The sequence below is a fragment of the Rhinopithecus bieti genome, unplaced genomic scaffold (genome assembly GCF_001698545.2).
Source record: "Rhinopithecus bieti isolate Rb0 unplaced genomic scaffold, ASM169854v2 scaffold_3040, whole genome shotgun sequence".
Classification (NCBI taxonomy): domain Eukaryota; kingdom Metazoa; phylum Chordata; class Mammalia; order Primates; family Cercopithecidae; genus Rhinopithecus; species Rhinopithecus bieti.
This window is the reverse complement of record NW_016804657.1, coordinates 6,517,285-6,531,158: the sequence shown is the minus strand read 5'-3', so window position 1 is coordinate 6,531,158 and position 13,874 is coordinate 6,517,285. Positions and strand designations below refer to the sequence as shown.

The following is a 13,874-nucleotide window of genomic DNA, read 5'->3' as shown; positions in this document are numbered from 1 at the left end:
CGGCTAGTTTTTTTGTATTTTTTTAGTAGAGATGGGGTTTCACCATGTTAGTCAGGATGGTTTCGATCTCCTGACCTCATGATCCACCCGTCTTGGCCTCCCAAAGTGCTGGGATTACAGGCTTGAGCCATTGCACCCGGCCAAGAGGAGTATTCTTATATCAAATAAAACAGACTTTAAAGCAACAACAGTAAAAAGAAAAGAAGGTCATTATATAATGATAAAAGGATCAATCCAGCAAGAAGATAGTACAATCCTAAATATATATGTACCTAACCCTTGAGCTGCCAGATTCATAAACCAATTACTAGTAGACCTAAGAAATGAGTTAGATAGCAACAAAATAATAGAGGGGGACTTCTATACTCCACTGGCAAGCACTAGACAGATCATTGAGACAGAAAGTCAACAAAGAAACGATGGGCTTAGACTACCTGCTAGGACAAATAGACCTAAGATATTTCCAGAACATTCTGTCCAAGAACTACAGAATATACATTCTTCTCACCAGCACATGAGACATTCTCCAAGATAGGCCACAAGTCTCAATAAATTTTTAAAAATTGAAATCATATCAAGTGTCTTCTCAGAACATAGTGGAATAAAACTAGTAGTCAACTCCAAAAGGAAACCCTAAAACTATACAAATACATGAAAATTAAATAATTTACTCCTGAATGATGTTTAGATTAACAAATGAAATCAAGATGGAAATGAAAACATTCTTTGAAATGTATGATAATAGTGATAGAAGTTATCAAAACCTCTGGACTACAGCAAAAGTAGTGCTAAGAGGAAAGTTTATAGTGCTAAATGCCAACATAAAAAAGTTTGAAAGATCACAAATTGACAATCTAATGTCACACTTCAAGCAACTAGAGAAATAAGAACAAACTGAACCCAAAGCTAGCAGAAGAAAAGAAATAGCAAAGATCAGAGCAGAACTAAATGAAATTGAGACACAAAATACAAAAGATCAATGAAACAAAAAGTGGTTCTTTGAAAAGATGAACAAAACTGATAGACCATTAGCTAGATTAACCAAGAAGAGGGAAGGTTCAAATAAGCTCAATTAGAAATGAAACTGGATACATTACAACTGACACCACAGAAACACAAAAGATCATTTGAGAACACTATGGACCCCTCTATGCACACAAACTAGAAAACCCAGAGGAAATGGATTCATTCCTGGAAACATACAACTCTCTTAGATTAAATCGGGAAGAAATAGAAACCCCAAACAGACAACAAGCAGTGAGATTAAATTAGTAATAATAAAATAAATTCCAATAAAAAAAAAAGAAAAAAAAAGTCCAGACTGGATAGATCTGTAGCTGAATTCTACTGGACATTCAAAGAAGAATTGGTACCAATCCTATTTAAACTACTCCTAAAGACTGAGAGAGAGGGAATCCTCCCTAAATCATTCTATGAAGCCAGTATCACCCTGATACCAAAACCAGGAAGTGACATAACAACAACAACAACAATAAAAAAAAACTACAGACCAATTCCTGATGAACATAGACGCAAAAATTCTCAACAAAATACTAGCTAACCAAATCCAACAACACATTAAAAAAGATAACACACCATGATTAAGTGGGTTTCATACCAGGGATGCAGGATTCAATCTCAGGGATGGTTTAACATACACAAGTCAATAAATGTGATATATCACATAAACAGAAATAAAACAAAACCATATGATCATCTCAATAGATGCAGAAAAGCATTCAATAAAATCCAGCATCCCTTTATTATAAAAGTCTCTCAACAAACTAGGCATAGAAGGGACTTACCTCAAATTAATAAAAACCATGTATGACAAACCCACAGCCAACATCATACTGAATGGGGAAAAGCTGAAAGCATTCCCTGTGAGAAGTAGAACAAGATGAGGATGTCCACTTTTACCACTTCTATCCAACATGGTACTGGAAGTCCTAGCCAGAATAATCAGGCAAGAGAAAGAAAGGAAATCCATAATGGAAAAGAGGAAGTCAAATTTTCACTGTTCACTGATGATATGATTATATGCCTAGAAACTCCTAAAGAGTCCACCAAAAGACTTCTAGATTTGATCAATGAATTCAGTAAAGTCTCAGGTTACAAAATCAAGGTATACAAATCAGTAACACTGTTGTACACCAACAACAACCAAGCTGAGAATCAAATAAAAAACTTAATCCCTTTTACAACAGCTGCAAAATAAAATAAAATGTCTAGGAATATATTTAATCAAAGAGGTGGAAGACAGCAACAAGGAGAACTACAAAACACCACTGAAAGAAATCATAGATTACACAAACAAATGAAAACACATCCCATACTCATGGATTGGAAGAATCAATATTGTGAAAATGACCATCCTGCCCAAAGCAATCTAGAGATTCAATGCAATTCCCATCAAAATACCCACATTGTTTTTCACAGAACTAGAAAAAACAATCGTAAAATGCACATGGAGCCAAAAAAGAGCTCAAGTAGCCAAAAAGAATCCTAAGCAAAACAAAACAAAACAGACAAACAAACAAACAAACAAACAAAATCTGGAGGCATCACATTGCTGGACTTCAAGTTATACCACAAGGCTATAGTTACCAAAACAGCATAGCACTGGTATAAAAGTAGGCACACAGACCAATGGAACAGAATAGAGAACCCAGAAAGAAAGCCAAATACTTACAACCAACTAATCTTCAGCAAAGCATACAAAAACATAAATTGGGAAAGGAACACCCTATTTAATACATGGTGCTGGGAAAACTGGCTAGCCGCCTGCTGAAGAATGAAACTAGATTTCTATCTCTCACCCTGTACAAAAATCGACTTAAGATGGATCAAAACTGTAAGACCTGAAACCATGAAAATCTAGAAGATAACCTTGGAAAAGTCTCCTGGCCATTGCCTAGGCAAAGATTCATGACTAACACCCCAAAAGAAAATGGAACAAAAACAAAAATAAATAAATGGTGCCTGATTAAAAAGTTTCTGCACAGCAAAAGAAATAACCATCAGAGTAAACAGACAACCCACAAAATGGGAGAAAACATTTACAAATTATGCATCCAACAAAGGACTACTATCCAGAATATATAAGAAACTCAAATCATCAAAAAAAAAAAAAAACCCCATTTGCAAGTGTGCAAATGATATAAATAGACATTTCTCAAGAGAAGATACACAAATGGGAAAGAAAAATGTGAAGAAAAATGCTCAACATCACTAATCACCAGAGAAATGCAAATTAAAACTGTAATGAGATGCCACCTTACTCCTGCAAGAATAGCCATTATTAAAAAGTCAAAAAACAATAGATGTTGGTGTGGATATGGGTGAAAGGAGAATGTTTATACACTGCTGGTGGGAATGTAAATTAGTATAACCTCTATGAAAAGCAGTATGAAGATTCCATAAAGAACTAAAAGTAGATCTACCATTCAATCCAGCAATTGCACTAAATCCACTCAAAGGAAAAGAAGTCATTATACATGCACATGTATGTTTATTGCAGCACAATTCACAATTGCAAAGATAGGGAACCAACTTAAGTGCACCAACACCAATGAGGGGATGAAGAAAATGTAGTACAGGTCAGGTGCAGTGGGTCATGCCTGTAATCCCAGCACTTTGGGAGACTGAGGCAGGCAGATCACGAGGTCAGGAGATCGAGATCATCCTGGCTAATATGGTGAAACCCCATCTCTACTAAAAATAGAAAAAATTAGCCAGTCATGGTGGCATGCACTGTAGTCCCAGCTACTTACTTGAGAGGCTGAGGCAGGAGAATGGCGTGAACCCAGGAGGCGGAGGTTGCAGTGAGCCGAGAACATACCACTGCACTCCAGCCTGGGCAACAGAGCGAGACTCCGTCTAAAAAACAAACAAACAAACAAACAAAAAAAATGTATTATATATACACCACGGAATACTACTCTGTCATAAAAAGGGGCAAATAACGTCTTTTGCAGCAATTTGGAAGAAGCTGGAGGCCATTATTCTAAGTGAAGTAACTCAGAAACGGAAAACCAAATACCATATGTTCTCACTTATAAGTGGGAGTTAAGCTATCAATACACAAAGACATACAGCATGAAATAATGGACTTTGGAGACTCAGAAGAGAGACAGTAGGAGAGGGGTGTGGGATTTAAAAACTCCATACTGGAGTACAATGTACACTACTTTGGTGACAGGTGTACTAAAATTTCAGAATTCATCGCTATATAATTCATCCATGTAACCAAAATTCACTTGTACCCCAAAAGCTATTGGAGTTTAAAAAAAAAAACAAACAAACAACTAAGAAAAGAACAAAACCAGCCAGGTGCAATGGCTCATGCCTGTAATCCCTGCACTTTGGGAGGCCAAGGTGGTAGGATTGCTTGAGGTCAGGAGTCCAAGACAGGACTGTTCAAGCAAGAGCCCATGTCTACAAAAATTTTTTTAAAAAATAGCCGGGTATTGTGGTATGTGCTTGTAGTCTCAGCTACTCAGGAGGCTGAGGCAGAGAGATCATTTAAGCCCAGAAGTTCGAGGCTGCAGTGAGCTATGATCGCACCAATGCATCCCAGCCTAGATGACAGAGTACAAAAATTCACATGATCCTCTCAGTAGATGTTTCTGTTTTCTATTCACATTGGACCAAAGGTGTGACACTATCCTTATGTCACAAATGGCAAGTGTATACAAATTGGAAGACTGAGAGCCAATTATCTGTAATGATAAAGTGAAGATGGGATATGTTTTATAGTAGATAGCTATGGGTTCTGCCAAAACCCATTAATATTCCCTAATTCGGAAAGAGAGGGTAGGATCCAGCCAGAGGAGAGGCATTTCACCTCTCTCAATTCACAGTTCATAGTTGTTGGCCACCAGCCTTAGAAGTTGTTGCACTGGAAATTCCTAGATGAGAGAAAGCCCAGACAGACAGTGATCCTTCTAGAACCGGGGAGAAGAAATTAGTAAGAACCTATATGTAACCACATCAACCACTGGTATGGCAGCCAGGCCAAATAGAAAATTATGTTCTGCAAACCAGAGCCTAGTTCAGAGGCTTCCTCAAGCCTGGAGGAGATGAAGTTCCCCTGCTGACACAGCCTGCAGCCCCAGCCCTGCACCCACTCCCTTCAAGTCCCGGGACATTGAATTAGTCAGGTAAACTTCCATGACCAATCTACCAAAGTTAAAATCCAGGGAATAAGATTCTAATATTCCAGGTAAGGGGTTTCAACAAGAATCCGACAAATTTTCTTGGAAACATTAGGGTTGGGTTTGTCATTTTGGTTCACAAATTAGTTAACAATTAACATGAAATTATGAAAATATTATATACCCTAAAAACATGGAGGAAAAAACCTCATTCAAAAGGTGGAGCATGAGGATACTTACGAAAGATTTACTCTAAGAAAGATTTAGGCAGCTTCCACTTCATGGTGTATATAAAAGTTAAGAAAACATGGAACTGATTAAATTAAAGATGAATGAAAACATTCTAAGGTAACAAAGAGAAACTTAGCTGAACTGAACTAAACGAGTGTAAGGAAAGTAACAATAATAAAAAATGAATTTAAAGCAGAATTAAAAACAGAAAGAGAAGAATCTGTATTACTAAAATCATGTGGAAGTCACACTTGAGAAACCTCTAATGTAAAAGAAAAGAACAAAAATATTACAATTATGAGATGATGAATATGAAGAACATCAAATGGAGACCTAGCAGAGAAAACTGCTGCAACAAACAGAGCAGAATCAATACTTATTTAAATAAGTAGTAGAAGAAAGCTTTCTTCAGTTAAAAAAGACCTGAATCCACTGAATGATGACTTACATGTTCCATACAACATAAATGAAGAGACAATACTAGTTAGACATGTCCAAGCAATTCTTTAACATTCAAATGATAAGCAAAGAATTTTACAAATATGCAGGATGGAGACAAATAAATAACCTAAAAAGGAACATAAATTGGGCTGGCTTCAGTCTTCTCTACGGCAGTAAGTGATAGCCTACAATTAAGTAAGCTGACAAAATTTTAGGAAAAAATGGTCTTCTGCATTTGTGAAGACAGCAAAAATATTATCAGCTATAAGAATTCAGAAAGCATATAACTACATACCCATCCTCCAAATTTTACTCAAATTCATGATGGGACAACTGAATTTTCACATGTAAAAGAATGAAGTTGGACCCCTACAGCATCTACAAAAATTAACTCAAAATGAAAGAATGACTTAAACATATGTACTAACACCACAGAACTCTTAGCAGAAAACATAGGGGCAAAGCTTCATGACACTAGATTTGGCAATGATTTCTTGGATATGACATCAAAAGCACAGGCAACAAAAGTCAAAATAGATAAACCAGACTACATCAAAATTAAAAATTTGTGCATCAAAAGACGTTATCAAGAAAGTAAAGAGACAATCTACAGAATGGGAGAAAACATTTGTAAATCATATAACTGATAGGGCATTAAAATACAAAATATATAAAGAACTCTACAACTCGCCAATTAAAAAATGGGGAAAGGTCTTGAGTAGACATGTCTCTAAAGAAGATCTATAAATAGCCAACAAGCACATGAAAAGATGCTCAACATCACTAATCATTAGGGAAATGCAAATCAAAACCACAATGAAATACCACTTCACACCTGTTAGGATGGCTATAATTAAAAAATTGGAAACTAACAAGTGTTGGGGAAGATGTGGGAAAATTTGAACACTTGTGCACTGCTAGGAGGAATGTAAAATGGTGGAGCCACTGTGGAAACTGGTATGGCAATTCCTCAAAAATATTTAAACATAATTATCATATGATCCAGCAATTCCACCGAGATATCTGTACACCCATGTTTATAGCAGCATTATTCACAATATCCAAAAGGTGGGAGTGACCATGTCTGTTGAAGATGAGTGAAGAAATAAAATGTGATATATACATATAATGAAACATTATGTAGCCTTAAAAAGGAAGGAAATTCTAACACATGCTATAATATGAGTGAAACTTGAAATACATTATACTAGTGAAATCAGCCAGTCACAAAAGGACAAATATTGTATGATTTCACTTATATTAGGTATTTAGAGTAGTCAAATTCAGAGTCAGAACATAGAATGGTGGTTCCCAAGAGCTGTGGGGAGGGAGAATGGGGATTTAGTGTTAAATAGGCACAGACGCCGGGCACGGTGGCTCACACCTGTATTCCCAGCACTTTGGGAGGCCGAGGCGGGTGGATCACGAAGTCAAGAGATCGAGACCATCCTGGCCAACATGGTGAAACCCTGTCTCTACTAAAAATACAAAGAATTAGCTGGGCCTGGTGGCGCACGCCTGTAGTTCCAGGTACACAGGAGGCTGAAGCAGGAGAATCACTTGAATCCAGGAGGTGAAGGTTGCAGTGAGCCAAGATCGCGCCACTGCACTCCAGCCTGGCAACAGAGCAAGACTCTGTCTAAAAAAAATAAAATAAAAATAAATAAACAGGCATAGAATTTCAGTTCTGGAGAATGAAAAAAGTTCTGAAAATGGATGGTGGTGATGGTTGCACGACAGTGTGAATGTATTTAATGCCACAGAATTGTACACTTGAAAATGGTTAATATGACCAATTTTGTTATGTATATTTTATCACAATAAAAAAAAAAAAATCCCACAATCCACACAGAAAAAGAAAGCACATAGTATGGTAAGGAAACATACAAGCCAGAAAACATAAGAGGACAGAAGCCCAAAATGTCAGTCATAATAATAAAGGCCAATGGGTTAAACCCCCCTATAGACTTCAAGATGGAACAAGATTATTACAATTTTCTGCTATTTATAATAAATATTATGAGGTGTATTTGTCAAGTAAAAATTTTTATGTACCATTACTAACATTAAGAATAATCAAAGAAGTTGGCAAGAATACGATGGTCAGAGGAGGTTTTAATACACCCCTTTCAGTCCCTGACAGATCAAGTAGGCAAAAATTATTAAAATACAGACGTGGACAATGGTATCAAGTGCTAATAAGTAACGTGGAAAAATCACAGCAAAGAGAACCTTATTCTTTTAAAAAAACTGTACTCACCATATCCTTCGGCCAGAGAGCAAAACAATTTTTTAAAATGATGATTATATATAAAGTAATTCCAACTGCTTGAAAATTTTAAAGTTAATTGAAAACAACAACAAAGACACTCAAAACATTTTGGCTGATCTAATCAGGTAAAAGAAAATAACAATATGCAAAATAGGAATCAAAAGATATAGTCACAGATAGATACTACTCTGCTAAACCTTATGTCAATCTATTTAAAATCAGAATAAACTGAATGACATCCCAGAAGAAAGCTAATTAGGAAAATTGACTCAAAAGAAATAAGAATATTTTAAGGAAAACCACTATAAAAGAAATTATAAAGTTGTTAAAGTATCACCTCTTTAGAAGATTCTGGGCTCAGTTGACTGGTGATTCTTTTAAGCTCCCAGGGAATACAGTTCCCATATATGTATACATATTGTTAAGGAGCACCAGAGAAACACAGAAAATAGTCCTGGGTGGCTCACGCCTGGAATCCCAGCACTTTGGGAGGCCAAGGCAGGCAAGTTGCTTGAGCCCAGGAGTTCAAGACCAGCCCGAGCAACATGATGAAACCTCATCTCTACAAGATATGCAAAAATTAGCTCAGGTGTAGTGGTGTATGCTTGTATACCTAGCTGCTTGGCAGGCTGAGGTGAAGGATCACCTGAGCCCAGAGAGTTTGAGGTTGCAGTGAGCTATCAGAGTGAAACCCTGAGAAAGAAAGAAAGAGAGAAAGAAAGAGAGGGAGAAAGGAAAGAAATAAGGAAAGGAAAGGAAAGAAGGAAAGGAAAGGAAAGAAAAGGAAAGGAAAGGAAAGGAAAGAAAAGGAAAGGAAAGGAAAAGGAAAAGGAAAAAGAAAAGGAAAAGGAAAGGAAAGGAAAGGAAAGGGAAATGGAAAGGAAAAAGAAAAGACTCCTGGGTTCATACGGCCAGATTTCACAAATGAAAACCTTTGTCATTTTTGCTGTTGATCTTTTTTTTAAGTAAACCATATAAAATGCTACTCATAAAGTTGAAGTCTCCTTACTGCCTCATTTCCTTCCAACCACTCCCCTTCTCCTGCCTAAACAATCATGGTCATCCCTGAATCCTTAAGGTTCTGAGATAAAGATGGCATTTTTAATTGATGGGGACCAAATAAATGATGAAGCAAATGGTGGAAAGGAAAATGCTCTGCTGGTCGGAAAAAAGTAAAGCCAGGCCCCTATGTCATTCCACACACCAGAATAAATTACATGTAAATTAAGAAGCTAAATATAAAAACAAATCATAAAAGAAACCAGAAGTAAAGGAGGTGAACATTTATCTCCACTTGTGTGCATGAGGAACTTATGCTGAAGGTATTGAAAACGTTAGCTAAGTAAAAACTTTAAACTTCAAGATTAGAAAACATAATTTTATAACAGGATGAGCAGAGAATCTGAAAAGGCAATTCACAAAAGAAATACAAATGGCTAAGAAGCATAAAACTATTACATCTCTAGTTACCAAAAACATGCAAATGAAGTCCTAATAATGAGATATCCCTCTCGTTCAACCCTCTGGCCCCCCATATTTTGATGATTTGGCAAAGATAAGGAAAAGGACACTGTGGGGGATCTGGTCCTATATATTAACAATGACAGTCTAAACGGATATGAAGATTTTCATTAAAATTGTCAAAATCATGCTCATTGACCCCATGAATCTGTATCTTAAAATTTAATTGAAGGAAACATGGGAAGTATGCTAACTCCCTGTATGCCTCATTTACAAGAGGGATAATTGGACATAAACTAAATATCTAATAAGTAAACATTGGGTAAATACATTATAATACAGCCATATAATACAAGGCTTTGCAGCTTTTAAAATAATATGGAAAAATAATAATATCAGGAAAATGTTTGTGATATATCAACAAATGGGAAAAAAGCATGTCACAAAACATTATCCACAGATGGTGAAAAGGTTAGGTGTGGTTATCGCGGGATGGCAGAATTGCATTTAAGTTTTCTTTTCCATGTTAGTCTTTCATGTATTGTCTTTTTTTTTTCTACAACTGATGCAGTATTATTTTTATAATAAAAAATAAATAATATACAAACAATAAAGCTCAATATTCAGAGCAGATAGCATTAAAGTTGCTCAGGGAGAATATATAAAGTAGAAAGGAAAGAAGGCAAAGGATAGAATCTTTATGTGAACAACTAGGTAGAACTGAGTCTGGTAATATTTATTTGTTCTTAAAACAATGAGACTTTTCCATCCACCTTAAGAGTGGCGTATATAATGTGCAACTCAATTTGCTTTCTGTTCATTCACCTAAGGCTTCCTTAGGTTTCCATAATTTAAACACAAATGTCACTCTGGACAGATCGCACTCTTTCCCTGAGGGCACCCTTAGCCAGAATCCTCAGGATCCTTCTCTCCCTAGAGAATGGTGCAGCCAGCGCTCCTGATTTCTCTCCTAGGTTCCCTTTTAGAGCTCCAGACAGAATACACACACACACACACACACACACACACACACACACACACACACACACACACATAAACACACACTCCCCAGTTACCTTTCTCCCATACTCACCCTTCCAAAATGATTCCAAAAACAGAAGAGAGAAGGTCTTTTGTCTAGGGTCAGAAAGTCGTTTTATCATGTAGTCTCTCCAACTCCTCCCACAAGGAGGCTATGGCCTCCTCCCCAATTTTGCTCCAGGGATTCTTCAGAAAAGTGGGAGGAGAAGGCAGATTACAGGCATTCCTCTATAGGAAATGAAAGATGGAAAGATCTTCAAGGACAATGAGGAGGGAAATAATCTTAAAAGTCACATTTCTTCAGTTATATGAACTGGCAAATGAACTGGATCAAGTGAAAATGTTTTCTTGAAACATTTCATATCGATTTCATTTTCTGGAAAAGGTATAGCAATATGAGATGTCTCTTTTGAAAAAACACTTAAAAAATTTTTTTAAATAAAAGGGACCTCTCACGTTGCTATTTAAAAATACATAAATGCTACGCTTTTTCCAAATACATAAATGTGCATTAAATTCTTATTTTAAAATCTTCGACAGTTCCTAAGTGGTATAATTTATTGAAGCCCTGTTACATAGCAGTTGGCATTTTATATACATGTCACTTAGTAATCATCACAGCAATTACAACAAAGATGGTATTATTAACATTTCATCTTACATATGAGGAAAATGAGAATGTTTCTGATTCTAAAACTACAATTTACACGATATTGATTATGAAAACTTCAGAGGGTACTCACAATATATTTGGGGAATATTTTGAACTATTTCAAAGCTAAAAGTTATTAAACATCAAATAAATTTAATGAGGAATGCAAAAGAAAATTGGTCGTGGTTGGGAAGCCCTGGTTGTTTACTCTGGGCTTTGAAACCTGGCTGATCTGATATGGGCCTACTGTGTGCCAGGCAAGAGGATACGTATATGCATCCCTTTACTGACAGCAGCAAGCCTACTCTCTTCAGGTAACAGGCTTTAGCCAGTGGCATAATCAAAGCATGGGGTGAAGAAGAGTTTAGAAGTTGTGACTTGGATTTCCATGAAACTCTAGCAGAAATCCCAGCCTGAGATATCATTTCTTAAGAAATTCTTCCATGAAATAAATCATTTGCTGTTACCAGTTTCCAAAACTTGGATATCTGAGGTTCTCTCTAATTTCACTAAGGGCTTTTACCTTTGACTTCAAACCCCTCCCCAAATCCCTCCTACTTCCTATCACCTTTATCCCATTCAGGTCAGACTCTGGAAAGGCTCAGGCTTGACGAACCCAGCTCACTGATCTTCGACAGCCCTAAGCCTGCTATGGTGCCTGAGACACAGGAGGCCCTCAGTGAATATTTCTTGAATGTACTTGGCAGAATGTCAGGGTAATACTTTCCCCAAAGCAAATAAAGTCATCTCAAAGGGCAACCTAGAGATATGGGGAAGAATTTTGCCACCTTCTTTATGAGATCTTAACTGAACTCAGCCCATTAATGAATCTTCACAAACTTCTCAGTCAATTCATATTATTGACTGGCAAATATATTCCTGCACTAATTCTGGAGAAAAAAATCTCAAATGTTTATAAAATATAGGGAGAATCCTTAATTAATTAGAATCCTTCTAAAGGCCTTCCTCCAGAAGGGGCCTAATCAAAACGTCTGAGCCTTGGCTTCCTAAGGATTCCACCAGTGTCTGTTCTCAATTTGCATTCTTGTCCTGAAAACCAGGGAGGTGTTGGAACAATTTCTAACTATCTGTGAAAAAGAAGTGACACTTTTTCTCTTGAATTAACTCTCACAGGAAGCAGGGCAGAAGGGGCAGTTAAGTGCTAGGCTTTGACACATGAAAGATAGGGTCTAGACCTAGCACTGCCACTTACTGTGACCTTGAGAAAGTTATATAATGTCTCTTAGCTTCATTGTTTTCATCAATAAAGTAGGGATTATAAAACTACCTAATAGAGTTGTGAGAATTAAATGATGTAATAACCATGGAATGCATTTAACATGGTGACACGGTGCATGTACTCAATGGATGGTAGTGATGACCATCATGTCATCATCACCACCATTAAACAGAGCCTGAAGAAAAATAAGACATGCTATCTATTTTATTATTGTACTTTTAACTTTTTTTGAGAGAGTCTCACTCTGTTGCCAAGGCACGACACGATCTCGGCTCACTGCATTCTCCACATCCCAGGTTCAGGTGATTTCTGGCTAATTTTTGTATTTTTAGTAGAGACGGGGTTTCACCATATTGGCCAGGCTGGTCTCAAACTTCTGACCTCAAGTGATCCGCCCACCTCAGCCTCCCAAAGTGCTAGGATTACAGGCGTGAGCCATTTATCTCTTTTAATCCAGCACCTAGAATACTTACCAAAATATCTGATGAATAAATAAATGTGATTTTTCCCTGAAATAATCTCTTGAATACTAGAAAGTAGCTGAAGAAACCTTTTGTGCACATCTACCTAAGGATAAATTTGAAGCTATCTGGGGAGGTTTGAAATGCTTGAAAGGAAAATGAAGATATACAAAGTCTAGGTTAGCATCTGTTTCTCAATGGTATGATTTTATTACCTCTTTGCTAATCAATTTTATTAGTGATTTTATTATTCTACTTAATTCACTCTAATATTCCACATAACCAAAATAACACTAACTTTACTCTTTAGTGAAATTTCTTTTTCAAAATTCTTTGCTGCTGCTCTGAGTCTTCAATCTGGCAATTCTCCTCCTTATCAGCTAAATCCTTATCAAGCCCTTCCCTCTCCTGGGTACTGGATTGGGAAGATCATAAATTGTTTCATGATGATATTAGTAAATCAATAACTAAGGAATTCAACAGCCCAGTGGCATCCAAGGCATTTTCTGGTCTTGAAGATGTTTTGGAATCTACTTAACAATAAATACCTTTTTCGAGGATGCGGCAGGATGAATACATAAATACAACCAGCCTGTCAAACTTTCCCCTTAGGCTTTACTCTCTGTTGTTTTCAGCTATTTATGCATTCCTCCAGCAAAGCATTCCTCTGACAAATCAAAGGTAACCTATATTTAGTCAACATATGACAGCCACTTTCTGAGTTATCTAGCAAACAGAAAAACCTAAACATTGATCAAACACCTAATGATTTTTTTTCTTAATGTGTTTGATGATCCTCAAATGCCCAGAACCAAATAGACATCATTTCTCAACCTTTTATATGGTGTTTCCATTAGACGAATTATTTTAAAAGACCTGAAGACTACAATATTGGTGACTATGTCAAAAAGTTGTCCAA

The 13,874-nt window shown here is 36.6% G+C and overlaps 1 protein-coding gene across 1 annotated transcript in view; it reads right to left on the bottom strand.

The window, feature by feature from the left end:
* MAB21L3 (mab-21 like 3) overlaps positions 1 to 10,696 on the bottom strand; it is a 57,387-nt gene extending 46,691 nt beyond the window's left edge. The window contains exon 1 of the mRNA XM_017869806.1: positions 10,655 to 10,696. The gene's annotated coding sequence lies outside the window, so the exon portion shown is untranslated. The remainder of the gene's footprint in view (positions 1 to 10,654) is intronic.
* Between the last annotated feature and the right edge of the window lie 3,178 nt (positions 10,697 to 13,874).